The 25405-nt window shown below is 40.9% G+C and overlaps 1 protein-coding gene across 1 annotated transcript in view; it reads left to right on the top strand.

Annotated features, from left to right (window-relative positions):
• The first annotated feature begins 1471 nt into the window (after positions 1–1471).
• The window catches only part of LOC139413226 (zinc finger protein GLI1-like), a 123053-nt gene continuing 99119 nt past the window's right edge, over positions 1472–25405 (top strand). The window contains exon 1 of the mRNA XM_071160363.1: positions 1472–1799. The gene's annotated coding sequence lies outside the window, so the exon portion shown is untranslated. The remainder of the gene's footprint in view (positions 1800–25405) is intronic.

Raw genomic sequence — 25405 nt, 5'->3', positions numbered from 1 at the left:
TAGCCTACTCTAGTAACAAAATTATATTAACATGCTGTACAGCAATTATGAACGTTGCATCTCAAATTTTTCTGTATGTATTTGTACAAGTTTACTATGACTATTTTTCCATCTATTTGGCAACAGATTTTCATGCGAATATTTAAAAAAAAATCCCAACAGAGATGTTTACATCAAATGGACCTGTTGCAGATACAAGGCTGTGTGTGATGACATACAGTAGTTCACATAAAAATACGTTTTGCAGTTAAATTCCCATGTACCGAATAAAGAATACAAATTAAATGGGTTTCCTCATATTTTCAACTCCACTGAGGGTTTTGTCAATAACAACACAACGTGTGTTATATTCCAAATGTGCCCACTCTGGTCTTGACACATGTGCTCTACCGAACAGCTGGCAAATACAGTGTGGGAGAATAGCCTACATGATGAGATTATTATGGACAAAATAGCGAGATTTTTTTTATCTGTCAAAAGGTAGCCAAGCATCGATCATCATTTTTCCAGATGAAGACCCTCAATATGTATTGGAAAGGAGCACCAATCACCGCGTGCTCTTTCACAGCACATTGTGAAATTGATCATAATTGGTTTAATCTGTAGCCTAATAAACTTAATTCGTTGCCAAGTGGGGAAACATATAATCGCGTAAAGTGCGCATAAAGGCATTTCCTTCGCTATTTCTCGCATTATTAATTTTACCGACACAAAAAGATACCACCTTTTCTATAGCATTTTATTTTGACAACATTTTGAAAGTTTACTGACAAGTTTGCTGTTTCCAACAGGCCTGGGGTGACATTTTTTTATCCGACATATTTTAACTCGCACAAAAAGGTCGGATGGAAACCTGGTTCTAGATCAATATTATTGCAATGCGCCTTCAATCTTCAAATGTATTGCGTTCCTAACCCACTGTATGCATTCCCTCCTAAAACGTGATGGTCTGACTCCATTCCAGGTTTTGCGGTGCACCTTGGATTCCAGTAAGGCGTAACATGCAGGAATCAGCATCCCTAGTGCCACACACGCTGCTGTTCAAGAAAGAAAAGTTTTATACCCAAGCGTCAAATGAGACCCGTATCATTTTAAAACCACCATATGACCAAACAATTTAATAAACGGTTATAGATAGGTATCATATGGTAAATATGATAGTGAATTATGATTGTAATTGTCAGTAAAACAAATGAATATGTAAAAAATAATATGTAATTGTACTATTATCTTTTTTAACATATGGTTTATTCTGTTCGCTTGCATTGCATGGTCTTTAGCTAGTGGAAGAAACTATTATTGCACTCCAAGCAGCCAGCATGGTCTTTCTTTTTTATAAGAAAAACAAAAAGTGAACTTCCTGTTTCGGGGTGGTCCACATACTTTGAGAAAGGAGGGAGGGAGGGAGTGGGGAGGAGAAGAGAGGTCTCGCATTCCACCATTGACTGTGCAACCAACTTCGGGTTTGCGGGAGTTTGGTTACCGAATATGGGGTTTGTTCAATGCTGTCCTGCACACTGATTTCAAGAATTACCTATAAAGAAAACGATGGAAAGAAGCTCCTAAAAATTGGACAAAGACGTGAATTGAACACGGGAGGAATAGAAGAAAGAACTAAAGGATCATTCCTGCAGCTCCATCTGTATGTCTGCCAGAACGCAGAGAGAGAGGGAGCTCTATTGGAAATTCTTGAACCCCCAGCGGGACGCAAGAGATCTCACCCCCAAACTTCCAAAACTTCCAAAGTCTTGGGATCAAGTCAACAAACTGATGCAGACGTCTTCAACTTTTCATAGAAGGTATTGCCATGCTTAATCTATTCCGTCTACATTCTACGTTACCAAAATTCGTCGATATGAGTAGTTTTGGAAGGAAAGGGGTGCTGAAGGTGTCTTTGTTGTTTGTTTCTATGCAAGTCTTATTTTGATTTCCCAGTCATGTAATGTCATGTTGACTATATATTTATGGCTATTGTCAGATTGCTGTCACCTCGGGTGAGGATGGTCTAATTGGGATACATTAAATCTAATAGGTGATGGTGGTGCATGTGGTGTTTACATTGAATAAACAGAATTAATCAATGTTAGCCAAAATTCTGCAAATTTATTGTCTTTAGTTATTTAAGTGTATTGATTATAGGCTATTGCTGCCAGTGGAGCACATCTGAAATATCTTCAATGAATAGTACATTTCAATAGCCTGCCTTATTTTAACTAGTGAAAAATGCCTCTCATTTTTAACTGAGCATTGGACGTTCCCAACTCATCTCTCACTTCTTTTCTTGGCTTGTAATTCTTTCAAAGTGTTGATGGTTGAGAATAGCCTTTCAAGAGTCAATGCATGTTTTGGCATTTGTCTTTGCTTGAAGAGATTTTGCTTATCGTGCCTAAAAAAAATAACTAGAGAATTTTGGAATTACACGTCTCACATGTCCCACCACTACCTCAACATATGCTAGTAGAGGTTTTGGTAGTCTATTTGGCCTGTGACACAGCCACACAGACTCAAAAGCCATCGGCCTGCACAGCTCCTCGCCATGTGTGTCCCAGAATTCCACAGAGGGGTTGTAGGGGCGCATGATAACAGCTGTTTCTCGTAACCTGAAATACTTGAGGTGCCAATATATTTTTCAAATGTCATCTGTCAGGACACCCACAGCCACAGCAAAACAACATAATTATTGACCAGATATGTAGGCCTATGACATAAGATCCTTTGGTGATCATGTTTTTTAAACTGTCTTTCTTTCTTTCTTTCTTTCTTTCTTGAGAAATGGCCAAAACCATAATGTGAAATCACACATGAAGCTTGTTAATCTCAGTAATTACTCTTAAAGAGTTTTTAGGCGTTGATCTGCTAATATGTTCAGATTATGACCCTTAGACAACTTTAAACTAATATAGAGGGTTTGTCAATACTAGACTGACCTCAACAGGCAAACACCTTTGTATCCTTTATTGACAAGGAGGAGAGCCAGAAGACTGTTGTATGGCAATCAACACACTCCACAGCCACAATATCGCTCAACATCAACAAATAATGCCTGAATGTTTATCTGGTCTGGTCACACAGTCAGGGAAAACCTAACCTTGCGACCTGACAAGAAAAATCTCCTGGCCTTATGGGACAACATGGGACATAATTACTGATGAAATGGAAAGGGATTGAGATTTAGAGCAGCAAGGAGAGGAAAGGAGAGGAGGAGAGGACCGAGGAGAAGAGCAGAGAGGATGAGAGAGTGAGAGGAGAGGAGAAAATAGGAGAGGAGAGAGTTGCACTTGTCCCACGACTGGTCTGTGGTCTGGTTGGTGTGAAAACCTCTGCAAAGGATCTTCCTCCTCCCCCTAGTCTTTGTCAGAGTGTGTTGGGCCTGTGTTATGGCCAAAAGGCTCCCCGCTAGGACAGGGCCTAAACAAATAAAGTATACAGGAATTATCTCTCTTCCTCCTATATGGTGGCTACCTATCGGAGCAGTAAGATGACTTGTACTCTGTTTTATCACCAGCTAGCTGAAACGTCTGTTTTCTCATTTTACCTCAGAGTTGATCTATCCTATTTATTTAACCAGGTGGCTCAGCTAAGAAGCGCATTCTTATTTAGATGATGTAATTGAGAGGCAATATTTCTTTACTGGATTATTATTCATCATTAAAGAAAACGTTTTGATCGTAAACATAGACTATAATGTTTTTAGAAGCCTATTTATCATACACATACATATTGTGACTAACGGGTGAATGTTTTTGGAAACATAGGGAAGTGGTCTTGAATTATGGTTGGAGTTTTCAACGAGGCGAGCTTTCAGCGGAGTTAGACACACTCCGGGGATTGTGTTGGTCTGGAAGTCCCTTTCCTACAAGAGAAGACCACAAACAAATCAAAGTGAATACAAATCGAAAGTCCAGGTAAAGATGTAGAAGGAACCAGATTTTGGAAGCTGGCACTTAGCACACACTGGACCTCAGGCCAGACAAGACCATGGCAGACCACTGCCAGGCAGACCAGGCAAGCAGCAACAAGTGGTGTGTTTTTGTCCAGCAGATTCCATTTTAGTCCGCTAAGCGTGGTACACGTCACGTGACTCGCAGCATTGGTCACATCCCCCCTCCCACCTCTCCAAAAGAGAGAGAGAGACCACCCTCACTGGGATCAGAGGCCCTCAATCAGGCCCTTTCACACCCTGTGAACCTGAAACAATCCGGCTTTAATAGCAGCTGTCTTTCCCAGGCCCATGGACCTTTAGAGCGGCTGCAGCACTGCCATAGGCCCTCTCAGAGCAGAGCGGCTGCAGCTAGCCTAGCGCTGTGTGGTGCAGAGAGCCAGGGACTGGGACTGGGCTGTGGATGCACCAGGGGAGTCACACACACGTGCTAGCACATGATTCTCGATGCTCCGAGACCCCTCTCTTTCTTTCTTTATCCCCCTGCAACTCTCCCTTTCTCCCTTCATAATTGTGTGTCATTTTCTGTGAGGATTAGACAAAAGAAAGAAAGGGTGTTTTTTCCTGTTCATTTCTCTCTTGCCGTGGTGTTTTGGCATTAAAGCGTGCCCGGTGGCAGTGCTGTTTCTCAGTCTGTTCCTCTCTTTCCACCTCTTTCTCTCGCTCTCGCTCCCTCCCTTTCTCCATCTCCTTGAATGCCTCCTGTCGATCAATAGAAAGTTGTTGTAGATTTTTTTTGTTGCTCTAATGTAATAACCAAGTTATTGGTCACATTCCTTGGATGCCTACTGCGTACTAACTTAGTTATAAACTTCTTCCCCATAAAACCTTGATGAAAAAGCTAGTGTCCTTACTCTGCCTCAGAAGGAGGGGAGGAGTGGGGGAGAGAAAGAGAATAGAAGTGGCGGAGGAGCACTTGCTTTACTAAGTAGATGGTTGACACAAGAGGGCAAAGGCATTAGACATTTTGAAAGGTTGAATGGCATTAGCTGTGGATCACACAGAATGGAATGAGAAACGTCATAGTCATGGGAAATATCTGGAACATGGTTTGAGAAATTAAATTAAATGAACTTTCAATTAAAGACATTTCATTTACATATTCTCATCCCCAAAAATTGTATTTATTTAATGTTCATTTTTACCAGGCAAGTCAGTTGAGAACACAAAACCTTTCATCAATGCCTAATGATTGTGTCTCTCTAAGCATCTATTTTTATATCAGTTGTAACACAATCAACCTTAATGATTTCCAAGTAGTTAAGAGCAGAGGAAGCTCAAAGTGAGGTGTATGTTCAGAGCCCGCAGGGTGTCCTCTCTGTGTGTGCGTACGTTTGTGTGCGTATGTTTGGCATGCACATGTGTGTGTGTGAGTGTAGTAGCATGTGTCAACGGAATGTGTGGTGTAGTAGTTCGGGTTGAGAGAGAGGCAGAGAGATAGAGATAGGGGGAGAAAGAAGGAGGGAGAGAGAGACAGAGGGAGAGAGAGAGAGAGAGAGAGAGAGAGAGAGAGGGGACAATTGAATTAAAAGAGAGAGAGAGTACTGCTGCTCACAGTAACATGTGGAAAGGGGGATACCTAGTCAGTTGTACAACTGAATGTCTTCAACTGAAATGTCTTCCGCATTTAACCCTCTGAATCAGAGAGATGCGGGGTTCTGCCTTAATCGACATCCACGCCTTCTGCGCCCGGGGGGAACAGTGGACTGGATCCACCTCTTCTCTCTCTGATCCAACAGGCTTTTGAATGAAGGTGGCGGGCTGGGAGAGACAAAGGGAAAGAGAGATGGAGAGAAAGAGAGAAGCTGCTAATGTCCCATGTGGTTGATATTAAAAATAAAGCGGGTGGTAATGGGAACCAGGTGAGGGACACACACACACCCCATGGGAGTCGTACGCCACGGTGATCCTTGCTCATTTCCCTGTTGTGTTAGCATAGCCCATCACAATGAGGTCCTAGGAACTGATCAGGGTTTACAGACTGGTACTGATCAGGATCAGTCAGTGGATTGTACCGGGGTCAGATAGAATAGGACTAATGCAGAGTGAAACATTATGAAATGAAATGGCAGTCAGTGGATGAAATGGAAGTCTATAGTGGAGTAAATGGTAGTCTAGTGAATTGGGGTTTGATAGCCAGCCAGGGCACAAGCTGAATGAAACATGTTCTATCTGTGTGTGATGAAAGAGAGAGGAGGTAGAGAGGAGGAGATAACTACACCTCTTTGGATTTATTTTCTTCAGATCGCAACTTGCATTGTCTTGAATTTTGAATAATGGTTGGCTGAACAGGTTGAAGCCATAAATTGTCAACATCCTCCATCATCCAGTTGATGTTAATATGAAGGGCACATGCAAGAGAGAGCTTCGTATCTGTACCGATTGTGTTCACTTTTGAGCTAAACAAGCATATCTAAATGATTGAATTGGAATATTTGTAAGTTAACAATAAGTCCTTATCCCTTCATATCTTGTACAGGTTATACCGCACTTGATTGAAAACATCGACACGAAATACAATGAAGACATTCTATTTGGGGTTGCTGAGTTACTGAGTGATCGCTTTATCTTTAAACTGTGTGCGTGCATACGTGTAAGTGCGTGCGCATGCAATCTGTGTGTGAGTTTGAGTGTTCTCTCATGAAATGCTGTTGATGACTCACACGGTGTCGTTCTCCCTGCAGACAAAAAAGAGACGACGAGACAGTGTTTTTTATTTCCTTCTGTTGCAATGGCAACCGTGCGCTTGGGTTCCGTCATCCGAGTAATTAGAACACTCTGAATTTTGAATGTTGATGTTCTCCCCTCTTCTCTTTCCTCTTCTCTTCCAGCTTTCTGTAAAAAACTGAACAGATCGGAGAATCCTCCAGAAACAGTTCACTAATCCAAATGCCCTCAGTAACATTTAACACGGGTCTATAAGACTGCTAAACTCAAGTCAATAGAGGAGCCGAGAAGTTCATACACAGTCACTTAATTTCCACAGCGTTTATGTGATAAGCTATTACATTTTTATTGCTGGAACAATTATTGCCGACTTCCAGTGGAACTGGAAGGAACGCAGACTTCCGCACGCACGCACGCACGCACACACACACACACACACACACACACACACACACACACACACACACACACACACACGCACGCACACGCCCACACAAACACACACACACCCTCTCTTCATAGCCTCGGCGGTTAGCACATTGCGTGTGTCGATGGGCCTCCAACCCTCCACAACAAATCTACTATCACAGCTCCGAGATAATGATCCAGATCAGGGAGTGACTTGGCTGGCAGAGGTCCTGATTCCTGAACTGACAGCCCTGTTCTGTCCTCACCAGTCCCACTGACTACAGGAAGAAGATTCTCTGTCCTTTCTCTTCTGTGTGTGTGTGTGTGTCCTCTACCTCTGTCTGTCGCCCTCTCTCTCCTTATCTCTCTACCCTTTTTTTTACCTCCCTCTCTCTCGATCCTTCTCAGACTTTGTATCACTTTCATATGCATCTCCATTTACTTGTCGTTCATATTCTGTTTCGCTCTTTCGGTGACTAGTAGTAAAAATAGTAGCTTTAATATGTTTGTTGGGTTCAAAATATGTTGTTTTAATAGGTTGTTGGGTACAAAATCTCATGATCGCACACCTCTTAAATCAGATCAAATCAGCACACGTGGTCATAACGTTGTAAATTACACACACACACCTAGATAAGTTACCAGGTAGTTATAGATAGATTTATGTCGAAAGTAAAGTAAATCACTGAAGCTGGAGACTTATATTTCCCTCACTAACTTTAAGCATCAGCTGTCAGAGCAGCTTACTGTACCTGTACACAGCCCATCTGTAAATAGCACACCCAACTACCTCATCCCCATATTGTTATTTAATTTTTTGCTCTTTTGCACACCAGTATCTCTACTTGCACATCATCATCTGCACATCTATCACTGCAGCGTTAATACTAAATTGTAATTAGTTTGCCACTATGGCCTATTTATGGCCTTACCTCCCTAACCTAACTACATTTGCACACACTGTACATAGATGTTCCTTTTGCGTTATTGACTGTACGTTTGTTTATCCCATGTGTAACTCTGTGTTGTTTTTGTCGCATTGCTTTGCTTTATCTTGGCCAGGTCACAGTTGTAAATGAGAACTTGTTCTCAACTGGCCTACCTGGTTAAACATTTTTTTTTAAAGGTGACACCCAAGACTAGAAACTGTACTTCACTAGTTGTAAGTAAAAGGACACACACACGACTAGATACTTTACTAGACGTAGATAGAGTGATAGGACACACACACATGACAGCTAAATGCCACAAGCACAGTCACCCCAAACAAGTTGTAGATAGAGTTATGGTCTCTTCAGACAACCAGTGGCCATCGTTAGCAATGTCGGAAGTAAGGTGAGGCACAAACATGCAACTAAATGCCACAAGAACTATCACGTACCATCTCCAAGGGAAAAATAATTATTAAGAAAAAAGACAAAAACATACAAAATAATTTATCTTTCTTCTCTCTGTGTTTTAGAACTCTAGAACTGACTATATAGAACAGACTACAACTGATTGTAGAGTGATTAGAATTAGAACTGACTCTAGAACTGACTTTATAGAACAGACTACAACTGATTCTAGAGTGATTAGAATTAGAACTGACTTTATAGAGCAGACTACAACTGATTATAGAGTGATTAGAATTAGAACTGACTTTATAGAGCAGACTACAACTGATTCTAGAGTGATTAGAATTAGAACTGACTTTATAGAACAGACTACAACTGATTCTAGAGTGATTAGAATTAGAACTGACTCTAGAACTGACTTTATAGAGCAGACTACAACTGATTCTAGAGTGATTAGAATTAGAACTGACTCTAGAACTGACTTTTTAGAACAGACTACAACTGATTTTAGAGTGATTCGAATTAGAACTGACTCTAGAACTGACTTTATAGAGCAGACTACATCTGATTCTAGAGTGATTCGAATTAGAACTGACTCTAGAACGGACTTTATAGAGCAGACTACAACTCATTCTAGAGTGATTAGAATTAGAACTGACTGTAGAGTTCTAAACTGTTAATTGTACACAATGCTTTGATGTGACAGGAGGAGATTTACACCTCTCTATCTGTCTGACATACCTTCTAAACGAAGGAACTTCTGAAGATTACAAATATTTACCAAAAATACAAAATCTGTATTATTTTATGATTTTCAGAATTAAACGTTTAAACAACAAGCAAGGTCCAGGTGATTGTGTTTAGTTATAGATTTACTATTTTAGCGATATTTGTAATCAGACATAATTTTAAGATAAACCAAAACAGGATACACAACACAACAGCAAACACAATAAAGCTCTCATTGTAATTTTTTGGGGGGTTAAATAGACTGAAAGAAGTTGAATGAATTGTTTGCTCTTTCAAGCTACATCTGTGCTTTGTATTACGTTTCTGTTTACTCATGTTGTATGCAAACCGGTAAATGAAACTAGTAAATTAATGTATAAAGGAATAGTCAACTTCCTCTTTGAAAAAAATATTAAACATTGAGACAGACAAGCGACTTGTAATTTTTAAGGGGTGGAAAAAACTATATGGAAGTTACATTTACCCCTTTTGATCTTAACGCGTCTACCAACGTACATTCAAATCTTTATCTAACACGTTATGTGGCGAAAGCCGAACAATACAAGTCTCTCACACACACACACACAGCTAGCTACAGACACACTGATAACACACACACGTAGCTAGCTATACACCAATACCAATACTGTTTCTGTTCATTCAATGCAACTCACAAGACAAACCCAATTAAGCTTAGCAAAATAATATTGTTGGCAGGAACTGAGAAAGAGTTCTGTTTCATTACCGCTGGGATTCTCTCTCTGATAACGACGGAACCAAATAGAGTGAAAGTGAGATCATTTTAGAGGGGGAAAGGAGAGAGAGGAGAGATAGAAAGAGAGGGAGAGGGAGTGAGAAAGAGAGTGTATTTTAGAGAAAGGGAGTAGGAGAAAGAGAAGGAGAGAGGAAAAGCAGAGAGAAAGGGAGAGGGGGGAGCTAGAGACGCAGATTGTTTTAAATCCGCAGTGAGTCAAGCTTTCAAATTTATGCCCATAGGCTGCTTCTTGGGTGGGCTGCAGGCAGCAGCGGGGAGAGGCTGGAGTAGGAAAGCAGGGGAAGGGAAAGTTGCCGACTGATTCCAGACTACTCAGCTTCAGCTTTCCTGCTGGAACACATTTTACATCTCAACCGTCCTGGTCTGACTGGCAGCACCCCCCCCCCCCCCCTCTCTGTCTCTGTCTCTCTCTCTCTCTCTCTCACTCTCTTTCTCTCTCTCTCTCTCACTCTCTTTCTCTCTCTCTCTCTGTCTCTCTGTCTCTCTCTCTCTCTCTCTCTCTCTTTCTCCCTCTCTCTCTCACTCTCTTTCTCTCTCTCTCTCTGTCTCTCTGTCTCTCTCTCTCTCTCTCTCTCTCTCTCTCTCTCTCTCTCTCTCTCTCTCTCTCTCTCTCTCTCTCTCTCTCTCTCTCTCTCTCTTTCTCTCTCTCTCTCTCTGTCTCTCTCTCTCTCTCTCTCTCTTTCTCCCTCTCTCTCTCTCTCTTTCTTTCTTTCATTCTACTCCTCCATGGGGCTTGTTTTTTACTCATCCCTTCAGTCTTAATATTAGTATTGTCTCTGAAATAGTATTTCCTTTAGGTTAAGACCACAGACCACAGGCACAGACCTTTGGGGGGGGGGGTGCTCAAAATGAAGGAGAAAAAAAGCGGCATCCCCCTTCCCCCCGAAAATGTTTGACTTTTTTGATCAGAAATACAGTGTAGATGTTGTTAATGTTGTAAATGTCTATTGTAGCTGGAAACGGCAGAATATTTCATGGATTATCTACATAGGCGTACAGAGGCCCATTATCAGCAACCATCACTCCTGTGTTCCAATGGCACGTTGTGTTAGCCAATCCAAGTTTATCATTTTAAAAGGCTAATTGATCATTAGAAAACCAGTTTGCAATTTTGTTAGCACAGCACCGGGGCCTCCCACTCCTCTTTCTATTCTGGTTTGCGCTGTTCTGTGAAGGGAGTTGTACACAGCGTTGTTCTAGATCTTCAGTTTCTTGGCAATTTCTTGCATGGAATAGCCTTCATTTCTCAGAACAAGAATAGCCTGACAAAGTTTCAGAATAAAGTTCTTTGTTTCTGGACATTTTGAGCCTGTAATCAAATCCACAAATGCTGATGCTCCAGATAATCAACTAGTCTAAAGAAGGCCAGTTTTATTGCTTCTTTAATGTGATAACATAATTGTAAAAGGGTTTTCAAATGATCAATTAGCCTTTTAAAATGATAAACTTGGATTAGCTAACACAACGTGCCATTGGAACACAGGAGTGATTGTTGCTGATAATGGGCCTCTGTACGCCTACTATGTAGATATTCCATTAAAAATCAGCCGTTTCCAGCTACAATAGTCATTTACAACGTTAACAATGTCTACACTATATTTATGATAAATGTTATGTTATTTTAATAGACAAAAATGTTTGCTTTTCGTTAAAAAACAAGGACATTTCTAAGTGACCACAAACTTTTGAACAGTAGTGTACCTTGTTTACAAACATTGGCGTAAAATAAGCTTATATTTTGGGTTCTGGTGGGGTACGACAGTTGAACTAATCCATAAGGCATTTATTTCTAAGTTATATTCTTCAAGAATCAATGGGTACATATCATTCATTTATAAATCTAAACATGTATTTAGCAACTGTAGATTGCGCCTTTAATGTTATTCAAGGCTGGAGTGTGTTCTTGTTAACTCATGCAGAAAAGGAATGAGGAAGAGTGTGTGTGCGTGAGTGCGTACGTGCCTGTGTGATTCTGTGCATGCGTACTGACTGTGTGTGTCCTCTTGAAATATGCTCTCCATTCCAAATAACATGTGTTTACATAATAACTATGTTATTTTCCATAAAGTGAAAGCAAGTAGTTCATCCAATGGTCAAAGAAACTACATGATTTGCCAAACTTCTACCTCGCTGAGAAGAGGGTATACTAAGTGAAATGACACACACAGAGAGAGAGAGAGAGAGAGAGAGAGAGAGAGAGAGAGAGAGAGAGAGAGAGAGAAATCCTCCAGTCAGGCCTTGGATCAGATAAGGAGTAATTCTGCCTCATGGGTTTCATGCCAGTATCCCAATGTTTGTTTTGTACACCATGAGAAAGATCAGGCTCGTCTGCTCAACTCAAAATCGACCTGTTAAATGTTTTAAAAAAAATGTAATTGAGAATTTGCTTTGATTAATCATGATTAATCGCAAATTCAGAATTTGATCACATTGTGCTGTAATTCCCGATTTTTGTATATATAAAATATTGACGTCTTGATCTTGTCCAAAGTAACGGTTAGCAAAATCAGGTAAAATGTTAAAGCACACTTTCTTTAACCTCAATGTCAACTTGTTTTGACATGGTTGTTCTTCACTGTAGAGATGACACATTTAGGATGTTTACAGTGTACTTAGAACACTTCCAGACAATGTTATTAATCAAACGCATTTACACATTTTCAAAATACATTAAAAATCCCTTTTTAGGCCTGTCTATTAAATGTAACAAAAACCAATGGACGGCTAACAATAAACAGAAGATACAAATAGCTAGCTAGGATGAAATGGAAGGCTAGCTATCGCCTATCTGTCTGTAAACAATTGTTGGAAAAATTACTTGTGTCACAAAGCAGATGTCCTAACCGCCTTGCCAAAACTATAGTTTGTCAACAAGAAATTTGTGGAGTGGTTGAAAAACGACTTTGAATGACTCCAAACTAAGTGTATGTACACTTCAACTGTATGTGTATCTTATAAGCACATACTCACAATGTCTGGATGTAGCATTTCTATCTTCCAAGCTGGGTGTGCTAGGTATATTGGATAGCATAGCTAGCTGTGAGGGCTAGTTAACCAGCTAGCTTAAAATGCGATTTTCACACGTCTTTTGAAAGGATTTCTCTCTCAATGTGCTCTCTTTATTTCTCTCTCTCTCTCTCTCTCTCTCTCTCTTTCCACCTCCACATTGGTTGCTCTATTTCTATATGAGCTGGGCAATGTTAACTCACTCAGCAACAAACAAATTATGAAAATATGTTTTCCTTTCAAGATTTAGAAAGGACGGTCCAAAACGACAGTCCAGAGTGAAATGGCTCTACTGTCTAATGCTGTCATTGGAATGAAATGGTGAAAAACAGTGTAGTACAATCATTTCCATTCGATATCCTGACTAACAGCTAAAAAATATGTTCTTGTGTAGAATAGATTTCTGAGTAACCTCAGTTTCTGCATTCTCTTACATTGAAGGGACATGTTTCATGTTCTCTGTTCCCTCTCTGCACACCAACCTATGGGCCCTGGAGACCATTTTACTAGCCCTGTGTTGTTGGTTATCGGCTAGCATGAAGTGGAGAACCTTTTCTAGTAATTAATGGCCACAATTATGCGATGGATGCAATGGAGGAGGAGAAGAGGGGTCTCGGGGGTCTGCTCTCTACTCTGCAATGAATACCAGATGCCTCCCTGCCTGGCCCGGGTCTGGTCTCTCAAGAGTTCAATTGTTCTCAAACACTTACAGTGGGGTCAACCTGTATACCATGGCTGTTTCCCAAATGGAACACTATTCTCTACAGTGCATTACATTTGACAAGAACTCCAATGGCCCTGGTCAAAGTAGTGCACTACTTTGGAAGCCATTTGGGATGCAAGCCAAGCCCTCGGTAGCCCAGTCCACCCCAGTCAATCTATCCCCCAGAGGCCTACGACAGTAAATAATAACCACCCCTTAATGGTTTACAAGTCTTTCAATAACCATAATACCCTCATGTTGAATTACCTCACAGAGATGTAGACAGACAGGCTTGGCCGTGCTGGCGCAGGAGGGTGAAATATGTGCCGGGGTTGCTCTGCTTTGACAAAGATGGTAGTTGAACTAAGGCCGTGAACAAATATTGAAGTGAAACATTTTTAAAAGTCTCTCTCTCTCCAGTTTTCTCCACTTCTCATGGCACTTGTTTCAGTTTAGTGTGTCTGTTCAGCGTATGTTGTGGTGAAACCAACGTCTTAACTTCAGATTATTCATTCATTCAGCTGAGCCAGCGGATTCAAACAGCAATGAAGTCATCCTAGTTGGTTGTCCAAAGTAACGGTTAGTGAAATCAGGTCCATTGTTAAAGCACACTTTCTTTAACCTCAATGTCAACTTGTTTTGACATGGTTGTTCTTCACTGTAGAGATGACACATTTTGGATGTTTACAGTGTACTTAGAACACTTCCAGACAATGTTATTAATCAAACGCATTTACACATTTTCAAAATACATTAAAAATCCCTTTTTAGGCCTGTCTATTAAATGCTGGTTCTGGTGTAGTGCCTTACTGAAGGAGAAAAAAAAACGTATTTAAGTGCGGGAATTTAAAGAGTGTCAAGTTATTGGACTGCAGCCGATAGGAATGTGACGGCCCAAGTCAACCGTGATGCAATTGCCTGAAGACAAATCATTGGCAGAACACATCAATGAATGCCACACAACAACCTCAATAGCAAAATGTGGCTTCAGTAAACAACAAATGCCTCTTCAGTAACTAACAAAAATACAGGGCATTAAAAGAGACACGGCAGCTAGTTTGACTAAATTAGAGAGTGAGTCTGGCCTTTTGGGGACCGGGTCCTTTTTGACCACACACCAAGCTCCGCAGGTCTCCTAGGGTATAAGATTCATCACCTGCATGTTGTGGTTGGCTGGAGACTGATGCGATGGGGTATGAAGGAGCAGTAGGTTTCACACCACTGACTGGCTAGAGACAGCGACTGTCTCGCTACTGTGTGCATGTTACTACTGGAGCGAGACCTTTTACCAGGTCTACAGTCATCACTTGCTATTTTGTTTGACTAATTTGTGCTAAATCTCTTAGTAAGTCTCCAAACCTAACTATTTTTTAGTTCTTTTGTTATGTTGTTTACAAAATTATCTAAGATTTTTTTATTTTTATGAAAACAAAATGTATGGTAACATTGAAAAGAAATGGAGGGAAATTGGAATTTCAGTTTCCTTCCTGAACTGCCTGAAGTGAAATGTAGTTTAGGAAGTTCAATCAGGAAGGCTGGTCTGAATGGCTCGCCCATTTTTTAAATGAGTAATCTCATATAATTCACATTGCTTCCTATCTCACTCATCAGCATAGAAAGTATTTACACTGAGTGTACACAATATTAGTAACACCTGCTCTTTCCATGACATAGACTGACCAGGTGAATCCAGATGAACGCTATGATCCCTTATTGATGTCACTTGTTAAATCCACATCAATCAGTGTAGATGAAGGGGAGGAGACAGGTTGAATAAGGATGTTTAAGCCTCTAGACAATTGAGACATGGATTGTGTACTGTATGTGTGCCATTCAGAGGGTGCATGGGCAAGACAGAAGATTTAAGTGCCTTTGAATGGTGTATTATAGTAGGTGCCAGGCGCACTGGTTTGAGTGTGTCAAGAACTTCTACGCTGCTGGGTTTTTCATGCTCAACAGTTTCCCGTGTTTATCAAGAATGGTCTACCACCCAAAGGACATCCAGCCAACTTGACACAACTGTGGGAAGCATTGTAGTCAACATAGGCCAGCATCCCTGTGGAACGCCTTCAACACCTTGTAGAGTCCATGCCATTGAGACTGTTCTGAGGGCAAAAGGGGGTGCAAGTCAATATTTGGGTTCGATTCCAGCTGTCCAGCATAGGGCAACCTGTTATCAGCATCTGGCTCTGAGGAGCATTCCTCAGAGACGAGGTCTACCACAAACTATTTAATTATATTCCATATTGTATTCTGTATCTGTTGTCATTCAGTTAACCCTGTACTCGATTGAAATGGAATTGACCCTGTCATTCTAGTCTCCTCAGACCCTTAGTGTGATGACCTGTGGCTGCGCTCTGCTTGAAGCTAATTTTGGAAAGACAGTGTAACTGTCCTGCCCCTCTGCAGCTGTTGTTACAACCTCCCTCCCAACCTGTCATCTTCTCCTCTCCTGGAGACTCCCCCGCTCTTTTCCTCCTTCTCTCCTTCCTCTACCTCTCCAAGGGGACAGGAGGAGTGCACCTGCCATTGGAGGAGCGGGGGAGTGTGAGAGAAAGAGAGAAAGTAAAAGAGGAAAGGAAAGGAAGGAAGGAAGGAAAGAAAGAAAGGAAACTGGTGGGGGGAGAGAAAAGAAGAGGAGGAAATTATCCCAGTTAGTCAAATCAAATCAAACTTTATTTTTATTTGTCACATGCATGTACAACATGTGTAGACCTTACCGTGAAATGCTTATGTACAAGCCCTTAACCAACAGTGTGTGTGTGAGCGTAGCCTGTGACAGTGTGTTGAAGCTCAGTTACTGTGTGTGTGTGTGTGTGTGTGTGTGTGTTGAAGCTCAGTTAGTGTGTGTGCGTGTGCGTGTCTGTGGAAGGGAGAGTGGAAGGGTGCGAGAGAGACAGTGAAAGGGAAAGTGTGTGTATGTGTGTGGGAGGCTGTGAGATTGCGTTGTGGCCCTGTGATGCAGGTCTCTCTCTTAGTGTTGGCCTGTTGTGTAGATCCCAGTCTCCTGCTGGGCGTTTACACCCTGCTCACCCTGCCTGGCTTTAATACAACAGGGTCAAAACAAGACCTCTGCTATGCTCCACTGTGCTCGGCCCTGCTCTGCTTCTCATAGGCAAGTTCCCAAGTTCTTCTGGGTTCCCATCTCTTTTCATGTCTTCTGTGCAATGCAAATATCTTCCCAGAGTAGGAGTTTGTACCAATGTTGCTTGTAGAATAGTAGATTCAGGACGTTTTCACAGAAGAGTTCACTCTGAGAGATGTAGAAAGATTCTTATCTGTGTTGTATCTTGAGTCTATTGTTCTTTATAGTTGATAAAGGTGTGTGTGTGTGTGTGTGTTTGGGGATTTGCATGTTGATTCCCATCACACCTGAACAAACACTGCGAGGCTACCTGAGACCCCCATGTATGGCCCGCCAGGTAACAGACCCATATTGACATTCTATCTTACAATCTCAGATGCTTCCTTCCCTACATGAGGGAAGCTCTGGCACCCAGCCACTCGGTCTTGTGGGGTTGCAAACTTGAACAGGGATGCAGTTACTGCACTTCCTGAATTGACTGAATGGAAAACTGAATTGACCCAAACCCTGACCCACATGGGGCTGCAAGTGCTCTATAGCGGATGACAGTGCACTTGCCGGGGCAGGAACTGTGGGACTGCGGGCCGGGACCCCGGGTCCTGTTTCCCAGGGTTTTGATCTGAGCTGAGTGTTTCTACAGCCCGAGTAGCAGGTTCAGTCCACTTGTCTAGTTCACTTGACTTGTTTTGTCCACTTTGGATGGACAGTTGCTCCAATGTGGCACATTTATTATCATTTATGGACCCTAATTATTTGGCACCACCTGCAAGAGTCCCTTTCCTTTCCACCAGGCCCTAATTTAGTGACAGCAAATTACCTGCTTTGGTTTGATTTGGTGAAAGTTAAGCTTTGACAAAGACCACACATGTTTTTTAAAAGAGCATCATGTAATTAAATTAATATATAATTGTTGTTCGGGGCTCCCGTTGCTCCCGACTGGCTCAGGGGTCTAAAAAACTGCATCTCAGTGCTAGAGGGGTCACTACAGACACACTGGTTCAAATCCAGGCTGGATTACAACCGGCCATGATTGGGACACCCAAAGGGCGGCGCACAATTGGCCCAGCATCGTCCGGGTTTGGCCGGTGTAGGCCGTTATTGTAAATAACAATTTATTCATAACTGATTTGCCTGGTTAAATAAAATTAAAAGTTGCGTTCATCTCTTGGTGTTGCTGTCATTTTCATTTGTTTGTAAGGCTCTTATATGGGATCAATATCATGCCAAATGTATTCACAAATGTAAATCACCAATCCACAAATGTGAATCACTTTCCACAAATGTGAATCACTTTCCACAAATGTAAATCGCTATCCAAAAATGCAATTCACTATCCACAAACACCTTTTGATTTGTATCTGTAAATCGATATATTGCATTATAATTGATTTATAACTGCAGATATGCAGGTCATTTCCAAAGGCCTTAAGGAAAATGACTACCATGAAGACAAATAGTTCTCACACATAGAAAGTGTTTTGTAGTCGTAGAAGAAAAGTTTATCCCAATGATGCTGTTGACCCGGACCACTGGTTGCTGTGGAAAAGGAGGAGGTCAAAGGGGGTGAGTGTAACCGGTGTGAAATGGATAGCTAGTTAGCGGTGTGCGCTAATAGCGCTTCAATCGGTGACATCACTCGCTCTGAGACCTTGAAGTAGCCTTGCTCTGCTTTGGTCGCAGCGATGGGTAACGATGCTTCGAGGGTAACTATTGTTGATGTGTGCAGAGGGTCCCTGGTTCAAGCCCAGATTGGGGCGAGGAGAGGGATGGAAGCAATACTGTTACAAAGTCTTGATCCCATATCCTAGTCTTCCCCTCTACCTTTTTACATGCCTCTCCTGGGGAAACGGTTAGAGGCCTCAGGAATACTTATGTCTCCTTAATGCTCATCGTCTGTGCAACATGAGACAGCGGATGGTTTATAACCACTTACAATGTATGACATATCCTTCACATTTAGTGGTGCTATCACACTGGCCAGCTAATTCAACTATTTGGGTAGACCGCAATAGTGTTGCAAATATAGAGTAATCTAGGGATATGGTTTCTATTATTTACGTTGGACATACTATGGTTGCACGTATGGTTAGCATATTATGGTTACCGTACTATAATGTCTGCAGCCTTGAAAGGCAGGCATCAACGTGGTCGAACTAGAGGCTGCCATCAATTTATAGAAATCACTTTCTATGGGTACAAACCTTTTTTTCTATGAATACAAATCACTTTCTACGCGTGAGAACTTTTCTTCTACGCATGAGAACTTTTTGTCTATTTCTTGTTGTCAAATCCCTGCCAAATGTCAGGTGACCTAAGCACTTCCAAATATGGAGGTGCAGGTTTTCCATATCTGTCATGTTTGCGCATTTCTCTCCTATGTGCAAATCTTTATGGCAGTCATTTTACTTAAGCCCTTGGAAATGACCTGCATATCAGCAGTTATAAAAAAAATCTTACGCAATATGTTTACTAGTACAAATCAAAAGGTGTTTGTTTGGGGATAGTGAATTGCATTTGTGGCTAGCGATTTACATTTGTGAAAAGTGATTTACATCTGTGGATTGGTGATTTACATTTGTGGAAAGTGATTTACATTTGTGGATTGGTGGTTTACATTTGTGAATACATTTGGCATGATATTGATCCCATACTCTTAAGCTGAGTTAAGTCATCATATGAAGGAAATATCTCTCATGTAAGCACATGCCCTCTCATGCAGTTAAAACGTATTTATCGATGGTTGTCTCTCACCGCAGCTGTAAAAGAGAGATCTGCTTAGCGCATGTGCCGTGTGTGACTGGGTGTGGGGGGGATGTTGTGCAATAAAAAGGATGTTTGTTCATTACTGGCAGAGATCTGAGGTCCAGGTCCTCAGGGAGAGGGCTCAGCCAAGGGTAGGTCATCGTTAGGCTCCGTAGTGTACTGGACTCCTCCTTGGGTTAAAGGGTCATGGACTCGATGTCCAGCTAAACCTAGGGTATGGAAAAGTGTGTGTGTGTGTGGGGGGGGGTTATTTACTAAATTTCTACATAATTTCAATACTATAAAATTATAATTGGAGAACAGCAAAAACGAACAAAAATGACCCCAGCCATTAATCATCACCGCATGATTAGGTTTAAATGTCTGTGCAATGGCACATACAATGTCAACCACTACTCAACCTCATCGTAAATGTACTCATTTACTTGTGGAGCAGCGCAGACAGTGCAACATGAAATAGATGCATAATACAAGGCCGCCTTCAAATGCCGACATCCATAGGCGGCGGCAGTTTCAAGTTTGGGGAGAGAGAAAAAAATCACCATAAAATTGCACCTTTAAAATAAAGGACTGTATCTATCATCACATTTGCAGACTAATGTTAGGCTACTATTCCTAATGTGATGAGTAGATATGCATAGCTAATAATATAACTCAATCACTGTTATAACTCAATCATCATTATTCCATTCCTTTACTTAGATGTGTGTGTATTAGGTTTTTGTTGTGGAATTGTTAGATATTATTTGTTAGATACTAGAGGTCGACCGATTATGATTTTTCAACGCCGATACCGATGCCGATTATTGGAGGGCCAAAAAAAGCCGATACCGATTAATCGTCTGATTTTATTGATTTATTTATTTGTAATAATGACAATTACAACAATACTGAATGAACACTTTTATTTTAACTTAATATAATACATCAATAAAATCAATTTAGCCTCAAAAAAATAATGAAACATGTTCAATTTGGTTTAAATCATGCAAAAACAAAGTGTTGGAGAAGAAAGTAAAAGTGCAATATGTTCCATGTAAAAAAGCTAACGTTTCAGTTCCTTGCTCAGAACATGAGAACATATGAAAGCTGGTGGTTCCTTTTAACATGAGTCTTCAATATTCCCAGGTAAGAAGTTTTAGGTTGTAGTTATTATAGGAATATTTCTCTCTATACCGTTTGTATTTCATATACCTTTGACTATTGGATGTTCTTATAGGCACTTTAGTATTGCCAGTGTAACACATCGACAACACATCGACAACAGCCACCCTCGAAGCAGCGTTACCCACCACTCCACAAAAGCCGTGGCCTTTGCAGAGCAAGGGGAACAACTATTTCAAGGTCTCAGAGCGAGTGACGTCACCGATTGAAACACTATTATCGCACACCCTGCTAACTAGCTAGCCATTTCACATCGGTTCCACCAGCCTAATCTCGGGGGTTGATAGGCTTGAAGTTATAAACAGCTCAATGCTTGAATCACAGCGAAGAGCTGCTGGCAAACGCACGAAAGAGCTGTTTGAATGAATGCTGATGAGCCTGCTGCTGCCTACTACCGCTCAGTCAGACTGCTCTATCAAATATCAAATCATAGACTTAGTTATAACATAATAACACACAAAAATACGAGCCTTAGGTCACTAATATGGTCAAAATCCGGAAACTATCATTTCGAAAACAAAACGTTTATTATTTCAGTGAAATACGGAACCGTTCCGTATTTTATCTAACGGGTGGCATCCCTAAGTCTAAATATTACTGTTACACTGTTACATTTAACAAAAGCGCATTTGTGAAAAAAGCACAATCGTTGCACGAATGTACCTAACCATAAACATCAATGCCTTTCTTAAAATCAATACACAGAAGTATATATTTTTTTAAATCTGCATATTTAGTTAAAAAGAAATCCAGGTTAGCAGGCAATATTAAACTAGGGAAAATGTGTCACTTCTCTTGGGTTCACTGCATGCAGAGTCAGGGTATATGCAACAGTTTGGGCCGCCTGGCTCGTTGCGAACTAATTTGCCAGAATTGTACCTTCAATGTTATGTCCTAATTACGTACAATTCTGGCAAATTAGTTCGCAACGAGCCACGCGGCCCAAACTGTTGCATATACCCTGACTCTGCATGCAGTGAACCCAAGAGAAGTGACACATTTTCCCTAGTTAAAATAAATGAATGTTTAGCAGGCAATATTAACTAAATATACAGGTTCAAAAATATATACTTGTGTATTGATTTTAAGAAAGGCGTTGATGTTTATGGTTAGGTACACATTGGTGTAACAACAGTGCTTTTTTCGTGAATGCGCTTGTTAAATCACCCATTTGGCGAAGTAGGCTGATTCAATGTAGGCCGAAGTAGGCTGATTCAATGTAGGCCGAAGTAGGCTGATTCAATGTAGGCCGAAGTAGGCTGATTCAATGTAGGCCGAAGTAGGCTGATTCAATGTAGGCCGAAGTAGGCTGATTCCAAAAATGCCGATTACCGATTGTTATGAAAACTTGAAATCGGACCTAACTAATCGGCCTTTGCGATTAATCGGTCGACCTCTATTAGATACTGCTGCACTGTCAGAACTAGAAGCACAAGCATTTTGCTACACTCACAATAACATCTGCTAACCATGTGTATGTGACCAATAAAATTTGATTTGCTTTGAGCAGAACAGACAGCTCTGAACAATGCATGCCTGAGCGTGTAGTGACATAGAGTGGGCCTAATCAGAGACGTTTCTTCTCCTTTCGTTGCATGGAAAAGATGTGGCCTTTCATCCATTTCTACTACACTTTATATGACTGGAGACATAAGCAGCATATTGTTTAATACAACAGAAATGTGAAGCCTGCTCTGCTGACACTAACACACAGATCAGTATAAACCACCTTGTCTCGAATGCAACCATCTAATCTAGGCCTACGAAAAGGGGGAACACAAATTGTATAATATGACATTCGTCTAGCCTGGAGGAGGAAATTATTGTTGGCCAAAACACTTTCCAGTGGTACTGTTCCAATGATAAAGACAGTGAATATGCTTGCACTATGGCTGATGCTCTTTGTTGGTGGCAAACAGGCTACTGTTCGCTCAATTGGGAGTTGAGAATTTGGATAACTAGAGACAGATTAGAGTATTTTCTTTGTCTTCTCGGTAACAGCGGGGTCCTTACTACAGTTTAAATACATATGTAATTGCACTGTAACAACTATTGTAATTATGAGATGGGCTTACCAAAAAAAAAATTCCAAAAGGACTGATTCGAGGTAGAAGGAGTTGGAGCACTCAACAAAAAAAGCAGAGATTGATTTGTTTTAGCTCACTTTAATCCATTGTACCTTTAGGAAGTATTTTTGGTAAGTTCTTCTCATGATTTTTGTCATTGTTGTTGAGCACCTCCCCTTTCCTTTGTTTGCTATAGTGCGAAGGCCCACCTGAACAAGTATTGTAATTAATTGTAATAATGAATAGTTAAGCTGTACTAACAACATGTAACTGGTGTAACAACAAATGCTTGTTACCATGCTTGTTACAAATGCTCACGTTTCCGATAGCATCCGACTGCACAATGTTTCAGCCTGCATAAACCACATAAGTGTTAGCCAATTGAAAACCAACCACCTCATTGACACAGCTCTGCTATAAAGGACTCTGGAGACTGATGCCCACCCCCAGGTCAAGCTTTCATTTGAAATGCATGGCAGCTTATGAGCACTATGGCAATAAACAGTGCATTTGACCTGAATAGCAACAGTAGCTAAGGAGGGCGGGGCTTAACAATGGGTGATTTACTTTATTTTTAACAGTACTAAACAGTTACAGTTAAAACTGTGAGAAAGTCATTCAGTGCTTGCCAAATTGTGAGCCTATAAAAGGTCCAATGCAGCAGTTTTATCTGAATATCAAATCATTTCTGCTTACTGTGATTGTTTTCAATTGAAATGGAAACTAGCTTCTTAGTAAATAGAAATTCCTCAAGCAAGAATTTAGCTAGGACTGTCTGGAAGTGGTCTGAGTGGCGAGGGGAAAACTGAAAACTAGCTGTTATTGGCAAAGTCGTTTGGAACTCTCTTCTTGGTTTATTAATTAATTTACCGCCACCAGGCAGGCCAGAACTCCATTCCAACAAAACAGGCTGTATTTTCAAGTAGCTCTTACAGTGAACGGGCATTATAATAACTTTCACAATTTCAAAGTATTATTTCAACTTTGTGTGGAAATATGTATAAAACACAGGAAAATCTCAGTTTTGAGTGCGCTGGGTCTTTAATGTTGTTCAAGGCTGGAGTGTGTTCTTGTTAACTCATGCAGAAAAGTAATGAGAAGGAGTGTGTGTGCGTGTGTGCTTGTGTGTGTACTGACTGTGTGTGTCCTTTTGAAATATGCTCGCCAGTCCAAATGACATGTGTTTACAGAATAACTATGTACTTTTCCATAAGTGAAAGCAAGCAGTTTATCCAATGGTCAAAGAAACTACATGATGGTATATTAAGTGAAATGACACACACACACACACACGCACACACACACACACACACACACACACACACACACACACACACACACACACACACACACACACACACACACACACACACACACACACACACATACACACACACACACACACACACACACATAAATCTCCAGTCAAGGCCTTGGATCAGATAAGGGATAAATCTGCCTCTTATTTGTTTCACGCCAGTATCCCAATGTTTGTTTTGAACAGCATCTCCCTCTCTCTCTCTCTCTCTCTCTCTCTCTCTCTCTCTCTCTTCCAATGTATATTTATTATACATTTCTCTTTCTCAGAATATTGACTGTTAAACATAGGGCTGTCAAACGGGAAAAAAATGTAATTGAGTTAATCGCAGGAATTTGCTGTGATTTGTCACGATTAATCGCAAAATTTGGAATTTGATCAAATTGAGCTGTATTTTAAGATTCTTCACCATGAAATGCCAAAACACCCTCACTTCAAAACAGGCTGAAATTTCAGGCAGTCTTCAAACAGTTCTTACACTAAAAGGGCATTATCATAATTTTCACAATTTCGCAGTATTATTCCAACCTCGTAGGGTGGATGTAATGCGTCTGTGTGTAGCTGGTGAGATGAGTCAGGCGCAGGACAGCAGATATGAGTAATGAAAACAATTTTACTCAATAATATAACAATACACGTCGTATAAATACAAGGCCACAAATACGGACCGCAATAAAATAAACAATTACTCACAACAAACAAACATGGGGGAACAGAGGGTTAAATATTGAACAAGTAATTGGGCAATTGAAACCATGTGTGTAAGACAAAGACAAAACAAATGGAAAATGAAAAGTGGATCGACGATGGTTAGAAGGCTGGTGACGTTGACCGCCAAACGCCGCCCGAACAAGGAGAGGGACCGACTTCGGCGGAAGTTGTGACAGTGGAAATATATATAAAACATAGATAAATCACATTTTTGACTGCACTGAGCCTTTAAGTTTGGTTGAATAATAGTTTATAAATGCACTTAAAATGGTTATAAGACAACCTCTTATTTCATCATGTAACCTTGCATGGGTTTCGCGGTTGAAGAACATTCTTACTTTTCGATGGGATGCATTGGTGGACTTATTTATCTCAGGAATTAAGGCATCATGTCAAGATCTGCCCATTTGTGCAACATGCTCGAAATAACAACAACCTTGAATGTGCCCATTATATTCACACTGACATCCTAGTGACAGCAATAGCGGTGTGTGGGTAAAATCACTAGGGAAGCCAATTACGTTGTTTGCTCCATAACCTGTTAGTTCATATGCCTTGCCACCGTTATATATAGGCCTAAAGCTGAGACAATAAGATGACACAGAGTCAGAATAAATTCGACCACACTTTTGTAACATCACAAACCTGGAGAGCAACCTCTGTCCGGTTTAGTCCACAAAACATATTGCATTAAACAAACAGTTACATGACCTAAAACATAGTCAAGCACGTT

This window comes from Oncorhynchus clarkii, chromosome 7 (genome assembly GCF_045791955.1).
Source record: "Oncorhynchus clarkii lewisi isolate Uvic-CL-2024 chromosome 7, UVic_Ocla_1.0, whole genome shotgun sequence".
NCBI classification, from domain to species: Eukaryota; Metazoa; Chordata; class Actinopteri; order Salmoniformes; family Salmonidae; genus Oncorhynchus; species Oncorhynchus clarkii.
The sequence above is the reverse complement of the archived record's forward strand: the minus strand, read 5'-3'. Positions and strand labels throughout refer to the sequence as shown.